The sequence below is a fragment of the Chrysochloris asiatica genome, unplaced genomic scaffold, assembly GCF_000296735.1.
Source record: "Chrysochloris asiatica unplaced genomic scaffold, ChrAsi1.0 scaffold00101, whole genome shotgun sequence".
Taxonomy (NCBI): Eukaryota; Metazoa; Chordata; class Mammalia; order Afrosoricida; family Chrysochloridae; genus Chrysochloris; species Chrysochloris asiatica.
Window position 1 is genome coordinate 6,067,409 of NW_006408619.1, and position 15,945 is coordinate 6,083,353.

The 15,945-nt window shown below is 40.1% G+C and overlaps 1 pseudogene; it reads left to right on the forward strand.

Moving 5' to 3' along the window:
- The first annotated feature begins 1,159 nt into the window (after positions 1-1,159).
- LOC102819903 overlaps positions 1,160-15,945 on the forward strand; it is a 97,824-nt pseudogene continuing 83,038 nt past the window's right edge.

The window sequence follows — 15,945 nt, forward strand, 5'->3', positions numbered from 1 at the left end:
TCGGTTCCGACTTGATGGCACCTGACAACAACAACAACAACACCTGGTGCAGTGCTGTAGGATAAGCATTTGACTGCAAGGTTGGTTTGAACCACAAGATTGATGGTTCAGACTCACCATCCACTCCTCAGAAGCCTTAAACAGGGTCTCTATGAGTTGACAGACTCATTGGCACTTAACAACAATAACAAAGGTAGGGATGGCATCTCAGACATAGCTTTTAATCCACACTTGATCGAGATTCCCACGGGAAGTGGATCTTGTAGGTGGGATAAATGTTTATATTAGGTGGAAATCATGCAAGATATGAAGAAAGTATCCCAGTGGTCAGGGTCAACCATTGCTCTAAAGGGAATCAGACCATTGAAATATACATGGATAAAGCATCCACTGCTCAATTTCAGATATGATAATGAGCATCAGAACACTAAGGCTTCCTGCCAGCATATGCTTCATCCTGGAGTCCATGGAAGGAAGTATCTGCTAGAACTGGAAAGGCTGCAGGCGGAAACTGTCGGCAAGTCAGGAATCAGCAACAACTGACATTCCAGAGACTCATGGAGGATTAGGGAATTAGACAGAAGGAAATCCTAGCAACTAGATAAAGGAAGCAACACATTAACCTTACTATTTTATTTCCTCCTTCATTCATTAAAAACAAAGTACATATAGTGAGCAAAATAAGCAACTACAGCGTGGAAGCTCTTTGCTGCCCTCCAAGCAAGACAGAAATGCCTACATCACTAAAATGTTATCTGTACGAATAATGGATTATAACTCCATGTAAAAGACAAAAATTCCTCACAACTGGACAAATAAGCAGAAAAAAAAAATGAAAATATTACGGATTTCATTTACTTGAATTCACCATCAATGTTCATGGAAGCAACAGTCAAGAAATCATTGCATTGGACAAATCTGTTGCAAAAGTCCTCTTTAAAGTGTTAAAGAACAAAAATGTCAGTTTGAGGACGAAGGTGGGTCTGATCTAAGCCATGGTATTTTCAATTACATCATCTGCATGTAAAATCTGGACAATGATGAAGGAAGACCTGAAAATAACTGATGCATTTGAATTACAGTTTTGATGAAGAATATCAAAAGTATCATGGACTGCCAGAAGATGAAACAAATCTGTCTTAGAAGAAGTATTGTCAAAATGCCCTTGAAAGTGAAGATGATGCAACTTCAGCTCATATACTTTGGACGTGTTATCTGGAAAGAACGGTCCCTGGAAAAGGACATCATGCTTGGTAAAGTACAGGGTCATCAAACAGAGGATGATCCCCAATGAAATGGACTGACATGGTGGCTGTGAGAATGGGCTCAAACACAATGATTCTGAGGCTGACACAGCCCTGGATAGTACTTCATTCTGTTGTGTGTAGAGTCACTTGGAGTGGGAACCAAGTTGACAGCACTCAACAACAGCAGCCAGGGTGCATAGTCAAATAAAGTTAGAGAATGGCACAAAGTCTAGTAAAGCGAGTGCAGGTGGTTGGGTACCATTAATGGCGAGTCTCTGAATGGGAAGCTGATGAGTTTTAGTTGCCAAGGGCAAAGCCCACCTCTCCCTAATCCCTACTGTGGGATATGAGCTATGAGAAACCCAGGTATCTTTTTGGTTGACTTCAACATTGCGCCACAACCTCTGTCGTCACTGCCAGTTTCCAATATAAGCTCTAACTGTGCAGATGTGCTCATGGCATCCCTTCACTGCCTACAGCCCCTGCCAAGCTCAAGACTTTTCAGGCCATCTGTGTTCTTGTTGGAGAATTGGAAGTCAAAGAAAGCTACGAAGGACTCCATGATTAGGCTGAGTGAACTAAGGCGCTGTGGCCCACAGCTAGAGGGTGAGGGCATCAGGAGACAAGGAGAAGAAAGAAGGAATGACTCCTTGAGTATTTCAGAGATCCTCAGCCAATGCATTGTCACCCTTCATCACTCTCTAACTAAACACTGCAGCACATCGTTTTCTCTCCTTCCAGTCTTTGCCCAGCCCCAAGTAATAAGCAGTTGGCTGGAATGAGATGCCCCCTTGCGAGTGAGTAGGCAGTGGCGGCATCTGTGGCTCTCTTTTTAGTGAAGTAATGAGGATTCATTTTCATTTTATCACTTCTGTCACGTCTGCTTCTTTTCCTCTGTTATTTTATTATTACGGCTGAAATTGATTGCTGTAACCAAGCAGGCAGCTAAATCTATCCCTTCATTCTCCCTCCCTTCCTTCGGCTCCCTTGAGCCCTTTCCTCTCAACCCTGTCTCCATTTGCTCAACAGCCTTCCCCTGGTCACCTCCTCCTGCTGCGGTATGTTAACAAGAAAGAAAAAGTCATTTGAAATAATTTATCAAGTGGCTCAGCAGCGTCAATTTTCCCAATCGCTGGGCAAGCCAGAGGCAGCCACCAGTCCCGTGCTCCGGGAGGAGACAGAACTCCCTCATCCTGTGTTTTTTCTTTAATTGGAGGGAAGAGGAGGGGGGGGGTGCTCTGAGAGGTCTGTGTTTGATGGGGTAAGCCCCAGCTGGTGTTGGAAACGCCGGCAGCAGAGAAGGGAAAGTGGTAGATATTGCACGGGACATCAACTTGTCATGTCTCATCACCCGAGAGTGTGTGTTGGACAAATTGGCTTCTGGAGGTGCTGTGGATTGTAAGATTCAAGACTCCCAATGAACCCTGAAGCTGGACTTTACTGAACTCATGATTTCTTATGATTTCCTGAGAACTAATTCCAAATAAGAGTCCTTGGGTGGTACAAATAGTTAAGGCACTTGACTGATAACAGAAAGGTGAAAGGTTTGATCCCACCCAAGGGCTTGGCGATCTACTTCCAAAACAGGTAGCCATTGGGAATTCTGTTAAACACTGACTTCCGGTGACTATATATCAGAATCAACTCCAAGGCAACTGGTATTTTGTTTGCTTCTAAATAGGCTCTGTGAGATGAAAAGACAAGTTTGGGGTATTGGGGGAGACAGGTGTATTAAATGTAAAGATCAGTGGGTTATTATAAGCATCTCCTTCTTGAAGAGTAAGTAGAAGGAGAAAAGGAAAACAGACAAAAATAAGGAAGAGTAAAGGATGGAGACAAATTTATTGTGTACCTACCATGGATCAGAGCTCTGGTAGCGTAGTGGTTACGAATCGGGCTGCGAACCTTAAGGCCAGCGGTTCGAAACTACCAGCTGCACCGCGGGAGAAAGATGAGGCTTTCTACTCCTGTAAAGATTTACACCCTCGGAAACCCTATACAGGGTCGCTATGGGTCGGAACCGACTCGATGGCACATAACAACAACAACAACCATGGATCAGACACAATGGTTGGTATTTAATGACTAATGGGTCTGAGATTCCAAATCAGATCTGTCTGAGCATGAAACCCATTGTCTTACCCTTGACCAACACTGCTAGGGTCGTTCCTTGGGAGTTGCGAAAGGAGCCCCTACTATAATTAGCTTAATCTGAAGGGAAAGTAACTTGTGTTTTCTTTAAAAAAAAAAAAAAGAGTTGATTGTGACTCTTGGTAACCCCATGTGTTTCTTAGTAGAACTATGCTGCAAAGGTTTTTAAGGCTGTGACTAATTGGAAACAGATCACCAGACCTTTCTTCCAGGTACTTCTGGGTAGATTTGAACCACCGACCTTTTTGCCTTTCTGACAGCAACCAAGCAGTCAACCATTGGTGCTGCCCAGGGAGCCCTTGTATTCATTTACTTGTATTAATAAGGCTGAGGCTGTACTTTAATTTGTGATTTCTCAAATATGGATAACTTTTTCAGTTGGTCCATAAACTGGACTGTTCTCCAGTTTCCAATTTATGATAAGATGAGTTGGTAAAATGTAATTCTTTGTGATGTAGTAACTTTTAGAAATAAATCTTCAAAGCTGAGTTTCCTTTTTAATTTTTTATTCTGTGTTTCCTTTGGAACGTTGATGTGTTCCCACTTGATAAAATGGTATCTTTTTTGATTTTCCCAAATAAATAATAGAGATGGTACATATGGGCACAGTTTGGGTTCTGACCATTTTAACTGGGCTCACCTTGTGTAGCCCTGGTAGCATAGTGGTTACGAATCAGGCTCTGAACCACAAAGTCAGCAGTTCAAAACTACCAGCTGTTCCATGGGAGAAAGATGGGGCTTTCTGCTCCTGTAAAGATTTATAGCCTCGGAAACCCTGTACAGGGTTGCTATGAGTTGGAACTGATTCCACAATACATAACAACAACAACACCTTGTATAACACACACTCTTTAATTTGTCCGGCATCTAGAGCATGGATTAGATCAGACTTCACAAAACCACAAAGTATTACTTGGGCTGCTGTGGGATGATGCATCTGTATTTCACACAGCAAGCAGTTTGCACCTTTCAAAACCCCAAACTATCTCTATAGCTCTGAAAACTACTGTACTCACTGCTCTCTTATCTCCCCCTCCTCAAGCAAGGAAGTAATCCAATTCAGGAAACCTTACTTGTCCTTTTCTTTGATTTCTGGTCTCTATGTGTGCTGAGAATATGTGGATCCTGTACCAAAATGCATGGATAATGCAGCCTTGAAACCTTACAAAACCCCAGTTTAAGGTCCAGCCCCCTTCCCACCTCTGATTCTATCTATACCTCTCCCTCAGTTTGTCCAGGCCCTAGTCATTTTGTCTCATTGGTATCCCTGATTCTCCTTGGCTACCCAAGCAGGTTGTGAGCTACCCAAGTGTCTGGAAAGATCTGCCTTCCCATTGTGACACTTACCACTTTCCTCTGCTGTAGCTCACGCCTCATCAGTCTTAAGCTATTATCCCCAATCCAGCATCCTGGAACTTCTGGATTTGCAGTCACACCGAGACCTGGGCTGCTTTCAGCTCCCCTTGACTAAGTCGCCAAAGTAAATATTGGTTGAGTGAACAAACACATGATTGAACAAATGCCCCTCCTCTGATGATCCCCTTACCTGAGTCTTTATATCCAATTCCAGATGTTGCTGAAGGGCCTGGGAAACTTGCCCATTCGAAGTGAGTTGGACCCTGGACGACTGCTGAGTATGTTCTCTTCATGTTGTGAGAACTTTTGAAATGTTTCTCATCTGTGTTTCCTGTATCTTGGAAACCTGTGCTTCCAAATGCTGCCTTGGAGGAATGAGAAACCACTTTGTTTTTTGGTTGGCAGTAAGAAGGCCTCTCTTCTCCTGGAACCCCAGGAAGGGAAGGATTTAATGTTTGTTAACTTCATAAATCTGGCCTCATTCTACTTGAATAGTTGAAACTTGATTCAGATGTATTTTAATGAAACTACTAAAGGCTGCTGCTCTGGCTTCTAAGTTATCTCAAGAGAGAGGCCCAGCGGCCACAGAGGCCCATGAAGCACAGTTTCACTCTATCATACATGGGGTAACCAAGAGTCAGAACACACATGATGGCAATGGGCTTGGGTTACTTCAAGGACAGGTGAGGCTGCTTCTGATTGTATTACAACCGTACCGGTACCAGTCACCTGGCTTGTACTCTTCTGCACTCCGTTTTATGATTGTAATATTTGTTCTTAACTTTGAATGCCAACCAGTTTTCAACTATCTTTGACACTGTGGTCCATCACTCTCACTAATGTGACCTCTCTTGACATTGCTACTAGGTTTTCTTAACTTGCTCTCTTGGGACTTTCCCATAACCACAGCACTCCTCTCTTTGACTCAGTTTGTATAACCCATGACGTCTTTAGAGCACTACTTTTATTTCCTCTGTTTGACACAAAAGAATTTTCCAGCAAATGGGAGGATCACGTGATTTTTTATAACAATGTACTTCTTGGTGATCGCAATAAAGACTTAAACTCATGAATTCTATTAAAGAGATATGAGAATTAATTTAGCTGAGATATAATCTGAAACCAAAAAGAACTGAAAGGGAAGTTTGTATTAGGAAATTCAAAGCAACAAGAATCAAACCCTGAGAACATAACACTGTAGCAACAATGTAAATGATAAACTAAAAAGCTAAGAATGCAGTAAAAAATCAAAGCCAAAAGGTTAAAGAGAAAATTAATGGATACAGGACTAAACAAAGTCATATGTATTTACTTGTAAATTTATTGCTTTCTTATTCTATAAATCAGGAAGAATGGAAGCCTTGATGGTTTCTCACTATTGAATCACTAGTACCGGCAGCACACCCATCAGATGTGTGTCTGTTTAAGGAACGTGAATATGAAAGAAACTAAGAGTCCATCTTACTGAGGTTGGCACAGACATTGTTTCGTTCTGCTGTGCATGGGGTCTCTATGAGTCGGTTCCGACTCGATGGCACCTGACAACAACAGCAACAAGGGTCCATCTATTAATAAATGTGATGCTAAAAGGTAAGTACTGGATTGCTAACCACAAAGTCTGTTGTTCAAACTCACATCACTTCCTAAACCCACTCTACGGCCCTTCACAAGAGCAACAGTAATAAACAGGATCCCCAAGAAGGACCAAAATCAACCAAGCAAAAGAATTTATGAAAACAGCAGAAAAAAATTTAACTGGAAATAAAAATCTCTTCCATAATCCAAAGCACTGTCAAAAAAAAAAAAAAAAAAAAAGAAAAGAAAATACTTAAATCACAACACAAATAATAAAAATGAATCAGAGGAATCATATATTTTTTTAAAGGGATAAAAGTTAAGCTAGACTCAGGTTTTTATTTACAGCATTGTCATAATAAGTTGATCTTCTGAATTTTAAGAGATGGATTATTGTTAGCCTGGAATTCTGTTCTCATCTAATATTTGATTCTATATATAATTATGACATGTCATTTTCAGATATGTATGTAACCAGAAAATAGCTTACCATTAACAACAACAACAACAAAAAGTTCTACAACCTAAATCAGTAGACTACGATATGACTCAGACACAATAACTCAATGAGGCATTAATTGACGATGATAAGTGTTGGTACCATTGTAAATTCAATGATACATTTTTAAAGGACTCATTACAGAGAATATTTTGAGGAAAAATTGAAACGAATTGGAACTCTCTTCCATCTCTCCTATGATTTTACGACCCATACACTCTTTTTAAAACTTTTTATTGTAAATTGATTGAAGGTTATAGAGAAGATCATCTGTATCACATTCAACAAATAATGCACTTTTTTTTGTTTTGAAATCTCAATGATTGCAATCTCCTCCATGAAACAGCACTTATCCCACTTCCTCCCTGTGGCCCCTATATTAATTCCACCCACCTTCCCATTCCTTCTCACTTGTGTACTTAGGTGCATTCTGCCCCCTTGATTTTGCCTGATTAACGGTTCCATGATTCATATTGATCATATCTTACTAGGACTGTTGTACTTCCTACATACCTATTTACTAGTTAGATGAAAGTTGGTCCATGTGGGTGAGTTCCTTTCCAAACCTGAAGGGTTGTCGAGGGTCATAGTCTCAGGTTCCTGAAGTTTCTCTCTTACCAATATGACAGTTTTTTGTTGTTGTTGTTGTTGTTTTGTTTTTATAATTTTGACTTTGTTCCATATATTCTTCTGCTGTATTTGGAACTTCTAATGTGATCCCTTCTAGAGCATGTAGATGGGTACCATCTAGTTCTTTGGGTCTCAGAGTCTTAGAGACTGATGTTCATGTGTTACATTAATCCATTGGACTATTTGATTCCAAACGCCTTTTTAATTATTCTAATTTTAATTCAAGAATTCTGGGAAATACTGCTAAATGTTTAGATTATTGAATGTTTGGTTGTCCTTATTGTTGTTGTTGTTAAGTGCTGTGGAGTCGATTCTCACTCACAAAGTGACCCTGTGGTGAGATTGTACCCCCAAGCTCGCAGTTCAAGCCAACATTGTGGTCTAGTGCTTGTCCTACAGTGCCAAATCTGTTAAGTGTTATCAAGTTGGTTCCAACTCAAAGGGTTTCCAATGCGCACCTGGTGGGTTCTGACTCATAGCGACCCTGGAACAGCTTCTGGGATATATATATATATATATATATCTCCACACATATATGGACTCCTGGTGTGGTACTTTAGGATCAGCATTGGGCTGTGAACCACAAAGCCAGCAGTTCAAACCCAGAAGCTGTTCCTTGGAAACCCTATACAGAGTGACTATGAATCAGAACCTACTGACAACACTTAACAACAAGAATAGCAATAATATAGGCACATATGTATATGTTACTGTTAAGTACCTTTGAATCAGTTCTGACTCATAGGACAGTATGAAGTTTAAAACAAAACAAGAGACAGGCCTATAAAGTGAACAGTCACACTCATATGAAAAGTGTTCCTCTGAACAATCGAACATAGGAGATCAAAAGGGCAGTGTCTGCCCACAAAGTTCAGAAGATAGGAAGGGTTGGGAAAGAAGGGTGATGAATGGAAACCTGGAACCTGAGGAGGAAATAGAAAGAGTGCCATTACATTGAAGGATTTCAACTAATGTCATGAAACAATATATATATAAATTGTTGAATGGTGAAATAATGTGCTCTGTAAATTTTATCCAAACCATTATAAAATGTTCAACAACAGCAACAAAATAATCATGATTACCAAATATCCCATTTTGAACATTCAAACTTAGGTTGCCCTCTTTTTTGCAGAGTCTGTAGATAGCATGTTTTCTTCTTGACAGTTTGATGCTAATATCTCAGTAATGGGGTGGGTCTCACCACCCTCACACCACCTCCCTCTAGAAGTGTTAAGTGTTGACTCTACTAATAATTTCATTTTTATTTTGAATAGTGTTACTTTATGCTGTCCAGCTGACTACTCTTTCACTGAAAAAATTCTACCAGGATATCAGTGTTTCCCTTTCTGTAATGGGTCCTGAGAGAGAGGCTAATTCTTCTTCCAAGACATATGGATCCTACTTGTCCAATTTTATCCACATTCACTCTGTATTCTTCCTAGTTAGATTTGCTTTGAGCTAATGAAATGGACTCTGTCCACTACTTCTCACCCTTCTCCAAACCTTGTTCAACATTAGTTCACGTCAATTTGTTTTGTAAAATGTATATGGGATAAAGTGGTGTACATCTTCAGACATTTCTAATAACACATTCTAAAACAGATTAAGTTTGCAAGAACTTCTTCCCAGGAAGGTGACTGTAACATAGACAGTAAGCAAGCTTTGGTATCTGCCAATCTCTGTTCTCTCTGTCTGCTACATCAAAGCCTAAAAAGACCACATGTCCCTCATATTAATATAATATGAAGCCTGCATCAGTGGCTTTGATGAAACTGATCTAGTGAGAAAATACTAACTTGGAGGGTACACATGTCCTATATTTGCAAAATAATAGAGCTAGGAAGGGAGAATCTTTACATTTTAAGGAAGAGAACTATGTTCTTGAACATTCTAGCAGAATTTTTCCGCAATATGCTAGCACATGTTGTTGTTAAGTGCTGTTGAGTTGGTTCTGACTCATGCTATTGTTGTTATTGAGTGTCATTGAGTCGGTTCCAACTCCTAGTTACCCTGTATAGGGTTTTGAAGAGTGGCTGGCAGGTTTAAACCATAGACCTTGTGGTCAGCAGTCCAGTGGTTATTTGATAATGCCACACACATGTAAACAAAACAGGAATACCCTAGACTCTAGAGGTAGCATAACATGATGGAAAGACAACAGCCTGGAAACTGGAATGATGCTCTTCCTACATGTGAATTGTGTGATACTGGGGTATTTTTCAGTTTGGGGGGGTCACATTCCTTATACTTAAAATATGCATAAAAGTTCATGTGCTATAGGTCAGAAATAGCCCAAAATGGCAGCTTAGTCACACATACCATGACAGCTGCCATACACCAAAGAACCAAGAAATAAAATTCAAAAGATATATATGGTGATATGGAGACTCAGACCAGCAAAAGAAAAGATGAAAAATTAGATAGAACACTGAAGTGAAGGAGAATCTGAATGTAAACAGAGAACAAAAAGACTTACAAACTGTAGATGACCTACCAGCTGGCTTGGCACCATGTGGCCATCTTGAGAGAAGGAACCTGGTGGGAATTACAAGTGGGCAACTTAGTGAAACCCCAAAAGAAGGCAGGATATTGTGTAGAGAAACGTAGAGTGAGGCAGGATGAGCAGAACATGAATTGGGTCTATGGAGGGAAAGAAGGTGGGCAAGAGCCACAGGGAGCCAGGCAACCATAAAGCAGGGAGGGAGGCAGAAGTTAGGGACTGGACTATTCATCAGCAACATTTCATGGTCATTTTTGAGGATGGTGCTGCTACAGTGGATAATATTTGTAGTGGTAGCTGGAGATGCTTCATCCATCCAGACTATGTACAAACACCTGTGACTTTGCATTTGATCACAATTGTATCCTGATCACTGTCTATTATGTGAGGGAAGTGTAATCATAACCACACCAGTGACTGGGTAACATGTTCCCCCTGCTGTCCTCCTAGTCCTGAAATCTGCCCTGCAGATTCTCAAAGCATGCCATTGGACCTATGACCAGAGCTTATACACATCAATGCCCATCCACGTGGCTCACATCCCACGCTGTTAGACCTTGAATAGGGACTCATATTCATCCTCACTTAGCCCTATGATGTGCATGCCAATGCTGTTGAACTTTCAAATGAAGGCTTGCACCTGCTTTGACCCTGTTGTGCTGCCAAGACGCTGGCAATGCTCTCTTTACCAGACTTGTAACCAGAGATACAAGATCCCTATCATCTCACCCTCCTATCAACCAGTAGTTGAGTTGCCATTTCACCCATCCAATGACCAATGACCCTTGTACTCTCACTCTGAGTACCCTTCAACCAGCAATGCATGCACACGATGGCCAACCTAATCTATAACACTCTTTGCAATCATGCTATGACCAAGCAGGCAGAGACAGCACCTCACCAGCAACACAGTCCCTTCCTGATAGGTACCATCTTCACATCTGCCAAGGAATGAACAGGAAATCCTTGAGCATTGATCCAACATCTGCAACATCAGGCACTCCACACCCAAACAATTCCTATAGACCATCTACATTGCACTGAAATCCATTGAAATCCCACCACCTATTGAGATGTCAATTTGTGCATGCACAGTGGACCTGCCTTGCCCATTTGTGTTGTACTTGCTCTCAGTAGATATGGAGTTACCTGTCGAGGTCCTATGTTGGGTTCCAGTCTCAACAAGGAAGTGTGGGTGTCATGAAAAAGGGAGATCTGGCGGCGAAAGGGATAGAGAAAGAGAGAGATGAAATATATACAAAAAAGACAGACACATAGATATGATGCAAGCTGGCAGGTAGACAGATCTGCAAACATATTGCTTAGCATTGCACAGCATTGCACACAGATCTAACTCTACCTCAGTCTTTTATTCTCTTTTTTTAGGGAGGGATTTGTTACAAAGGAAGGATGTAATTCACTCACAAAGGGAGGATGTGATTCTTTAGATAAGACAGGATACGGAACTGAAATGTGATTAATCATTCAAAATAGGACATAATGATTCACAGGAACAAATTTTAAGATATTTTCATAGTTTTCTTAACAATCGAACATTCTTATTTCTACAGAAAAAAGGTTCAATCAAGCTGTTATATATTAATTTTTAGGCTTAAATGATCTAGAGCAGTGACGTGCGGTTTCTTAAGGATACTTAACATAAAGCAAGGTTCCTGAAAGGAGCCAAGCTGTCTCTGTACGCTTTGCAAACTTTTGTTTATGAGCAAGATCTCAGGCACCGGGTTTCATTTATCTATATCTAAAATGCTACTTTGTTCTTAATTATCACATTTCTATATACTTTCAGGAGAAAGGAGAGCATCTGGGTTAAACTGATTATATTCAGAGGCGGTTTAATGGGGCTGCCACTATTATCCTCTAATCCAACATTCCTAGAATTTACCATTTCACTTTATTTACAAACCTTGGGTAGTTTTTCTCTAAAAACCTTTTCTCATATTCCCAATATACCTGTTCCTGGCCTTTCTGAATTATCTGAGGAAACTTTTACTGCCTTGGCTCTAAAAAGGGGTTTCAAACCCATTATTGTTCATGGATATCAAACATAACTGAATAATCAAATAAGGAGCAGTTCTGACTTCCATCCTAGGTGGCTATCGCTTGTTCCTCAGAAAGATTTTTTCCCAGGACTCCATGCACTGCCAACACAGTGAAGGCATTAAGAGAGGCATTGTAAAAGAAACCATTTTCTCAGAAGCTACAATTACTGGAGTTAGAAGCATAGAATGAACAATATTAGGACCAAAGAAAATTATACAGAGGTAGCCAACCAGTGAGTTCCCAAAAAAACAATGAACCTGGGATGTCCAGAGGTCAATTCCTTAGCCCTCAGGGTCCATGGCTCGCAGTCCTGAGGAGGGCCACGGAATTGGATTTTTGTCCATGTCACAGGGCCACAATATCTCAGTACTTGTGTATGTCCCCAACAGATACCTTATATTGATCTTCATAAAATGCATGAACTCGTAGCACCAACCTGGAAAGACCTAATATTCCCATAAGATGTGTGACTGGACTCTGACCACACAATGCTTGACACCCAATATCAGGGAAAGAATCTGTTGTCACACCTCCGCTTAATTCGGTACGGGAACACATATGAGTATAACCACAGAGGACTCACAATGAGTGTGACCCACCAGGGAAAGGCAATTACTCAAAACCAACAAATACCACCAAACTAACATAAAAGCTAGAATTGTAAAACACCAATTAAAATAAAACCAAGGGGAAACAGATTTTTTTTTTTAGAAGAAAGAGGACTCAACGCTCTGAATATATCAAAAGAAAAGAAAAAGAACATTCATACAATCAATAAGAAATATATAAATAAGAAAAGTAACACCTTACGCCCTCAAAGACAGCAGACAATATCAAATCATGTGAAGAAACAGAATAAGATGAGAACAAAATTGAGGTTCTAATTTTTACATAAATACACTATCAAAAATAACTAAAAATGCATAAACAAGAGATAAAATAAATAACTGCAACCACCTAAAAATTAAACATGTACACTCATCAAATGACTTTATTAACAGAGTAAAAAGAGAATTTACAGAGCCTTGTGTTTTTTTCATTGTCTTCTGTGTAACTTGGACTTCTTCCTTCAATACCATTGGTTATTGATAACATGCTACCTCTTGAAATGGTTGAACATCAATCATTCTTTTTAATACAGTGATTGTATTCTTTCTTTATTCTTTTTATGAATCCTGCTTCATTCAATATTTTGTCCTTATAATCCGGCAATGTTGTAACCCGAGGCTTGAATTTTTCTTCAGTTCTTTCAGTTTGATAAAAGCTTAATATATTCTTCTCTTTTGGTTTTCTAACTCCAGATCTTTGCACATTTCATTATAATATTTGACTTTATCTTTTCAAGCTGTCCTTTGAAATTTTCTGTTCAATTATTTTACTTCATCATTTCTCCAGTTTCTTTAGCTTCTCTGTGTTCAAGGGCAGGTTTCAAACTACTTGATAGTTGTTATTGTTAAGTGCTGTTGAATTGGTTCTAACTCATATCAAGCCTGTAATGGGTTTCTGAGCAGCTTCGGGTGGGTTTGAGCCACCAACCCTTCTGTTAGCAGTTCAGTTCTTATCCTACAGTGCTACACCAAGACTCTCTACTTGATATATGCTGATTCTGGTAAAGGAAAAGGAACTTCATGATCCATGGGAATTCAGCACAACCTGGCCAAAGTAAACCAGAACACTTCGAGGTATGCAAGAATAAGGACACTAATGGTGATTGCTTAAATGCCATAATATGAATTTCTACAACAACCTTATTATTGTTGTTGTTGTTAAGTGCCATCAAGTCAGTGCGACTCATAGCAATCCTCTATAGGGTTTCTGTGAAGCGGCTGGTGGGTTTGAACTGCCAATCTTGCAGCTAAAACTGACATTGAAGCTGAATATTTGTCCTGATTGTGGTGGTTGTGAGTCATGAAGTCGGTTTGGAAGCATAGTGACTTTGTATAGGGTTTCCGAGGCTGTAAATCTGCGAGATCAGAAGACCTCATCTATCTCATGCATAATGGCTGATAGTTTTGAACTGATGACCTTGAGCTTAGCATCCCAAATTTTAACCACTATGCTACCAGAGCTCCTTGTACTTTTCATACACCTCCAAATTTTTGAGTGGTTATATGGGCAAATGCATATGCTATATAGCTGTGGCAGAGTGTAGAGGAGTGCATGCATGTTCATATGCAAGGCATAGTTGTGGGCATTTATATGTAAACATATGTATATGCATATTTATTTATACATGAGGAATCTTCAAAAAGTTCATGGAAATTTTTATCGAAAACATAATGGAATTTTCCCACAAACTTTTTGAAACTCCTTTGCGTATAATACAGCACATAGTGGGACATGGTTGTAAGCTTCTAATTTGTTGTTGTTGTTGTTGTTAGGTACCACTGAGTTGGTACCAAACCATAGTGACCTTATGCACAGGAGAACAAAACACTGCCTGATCCTGGGCCAACCTCACTATTGTTGCCATGCTTGAACCCATTGATGATGCCACTTGGCCAATCCATCTCGTTGGGTGTCTTCCTCTCTTTGTCCCTCTGCCTTACCAAACATGATATCCTTCTCCAGAGACTGCTCCCTCCTGACAATATGTCCGAACATGTTCAAACACTTCATGGGATCAAATTGCTGGATTTGAAGGCTAAAGACCACAGTCTCAGTGTACAGCTAGGCTAATTGTCATAACTAATTTCATAAGGGTAATGATTATCCTACATTGTTGACTAGTGTCTGGGATAATTTTAAACAGTCGTCTAAGATATAGCTACTGGTCCTTGTGATAGTTAAGGTTTTGTGTCAATTTTATTGGGCCAAGATTTTCAGTGGCTAGCAGTTGAAATGTAGGTATCTCCCGTGATGTGATTTGATATGATAAATCAATAAGAGGATCAAGGGTGGGATACACCAGCCTGACATAATATAGACTCCTGGTGTGATGCTATAAGATATACATTGGACTGCAAACTGCAAGGTCAGGGTTCAATCCTGCAAACTGCAAGGTCAGTGGTTCAAACCCATCAGCTCCCCTTGGAAACTATACTGAGTTGCTATGATTTGGAAATGATGCAACCACCCTTAATAACAACACACCACCATTAATCCCATTACCACCCTGTTCCAATTTATGTGAGATTCTCTAGGGCATGTGCAATTTTTTTTATATTACAAGAGATAAAAGGAGAGAGACTTGAAGAGAGAGGGAGGGGCCTACTACCACAAAGAAAGAAGAGAGGAGTGCGTTGTGTCCTTCAGACCTGGGCTCCCTGCACTATGAAGCTCCTAGAACCAGAGGAAGATAGATGCTAAGACACATGGAGAACTCCAGAGCATGCTGGGCCTTCTGATGCTGAAAGGAGACACTGCTCTGAATCCAGGCTTCTAACCTCCTAAAATGTGAGAGAATAAATGTCCCTATGATGAAGTCATTCATTTATGGTATTTCTGTCATAGCAGCACTAGAGAGCTAAGATAGTCTCTTTTTTTATACCTAGAACCAAGGAGAAATGAAGGAAACCAAAAGCTCAAGAAGGCAATTGGTGCACGGGCATAATGCCCACATGAATCACAGCCTCCTTGAGCCTGAGACCTGAAGATCTAGATGGTGCCTCACTACCAAGTGCTCTGACCAGGGACCCAATAAAAGATGTCAATTAGAATGGGAGAAAAACATAGAACAAAATTTAAATTCATAGAAAAGACTAGACTTATTAAAGTGATAGAGACTGAAGGAAATCCCAAAACTATTGCAATTATGCTATTGTTAAGTGCTGTGGGTCATTTTTGACTCATAGCAAACCTTTGTAGGGTTTCCAAAAAGCAACTGGTAGGTTTGAATCACCATCCTTGTGGTTAGCAGTCTAGTGCTTATCCTACAGCGACACACCAGGAGTCCTAAGATACTCTTTTTTTTTTTTTTTTTT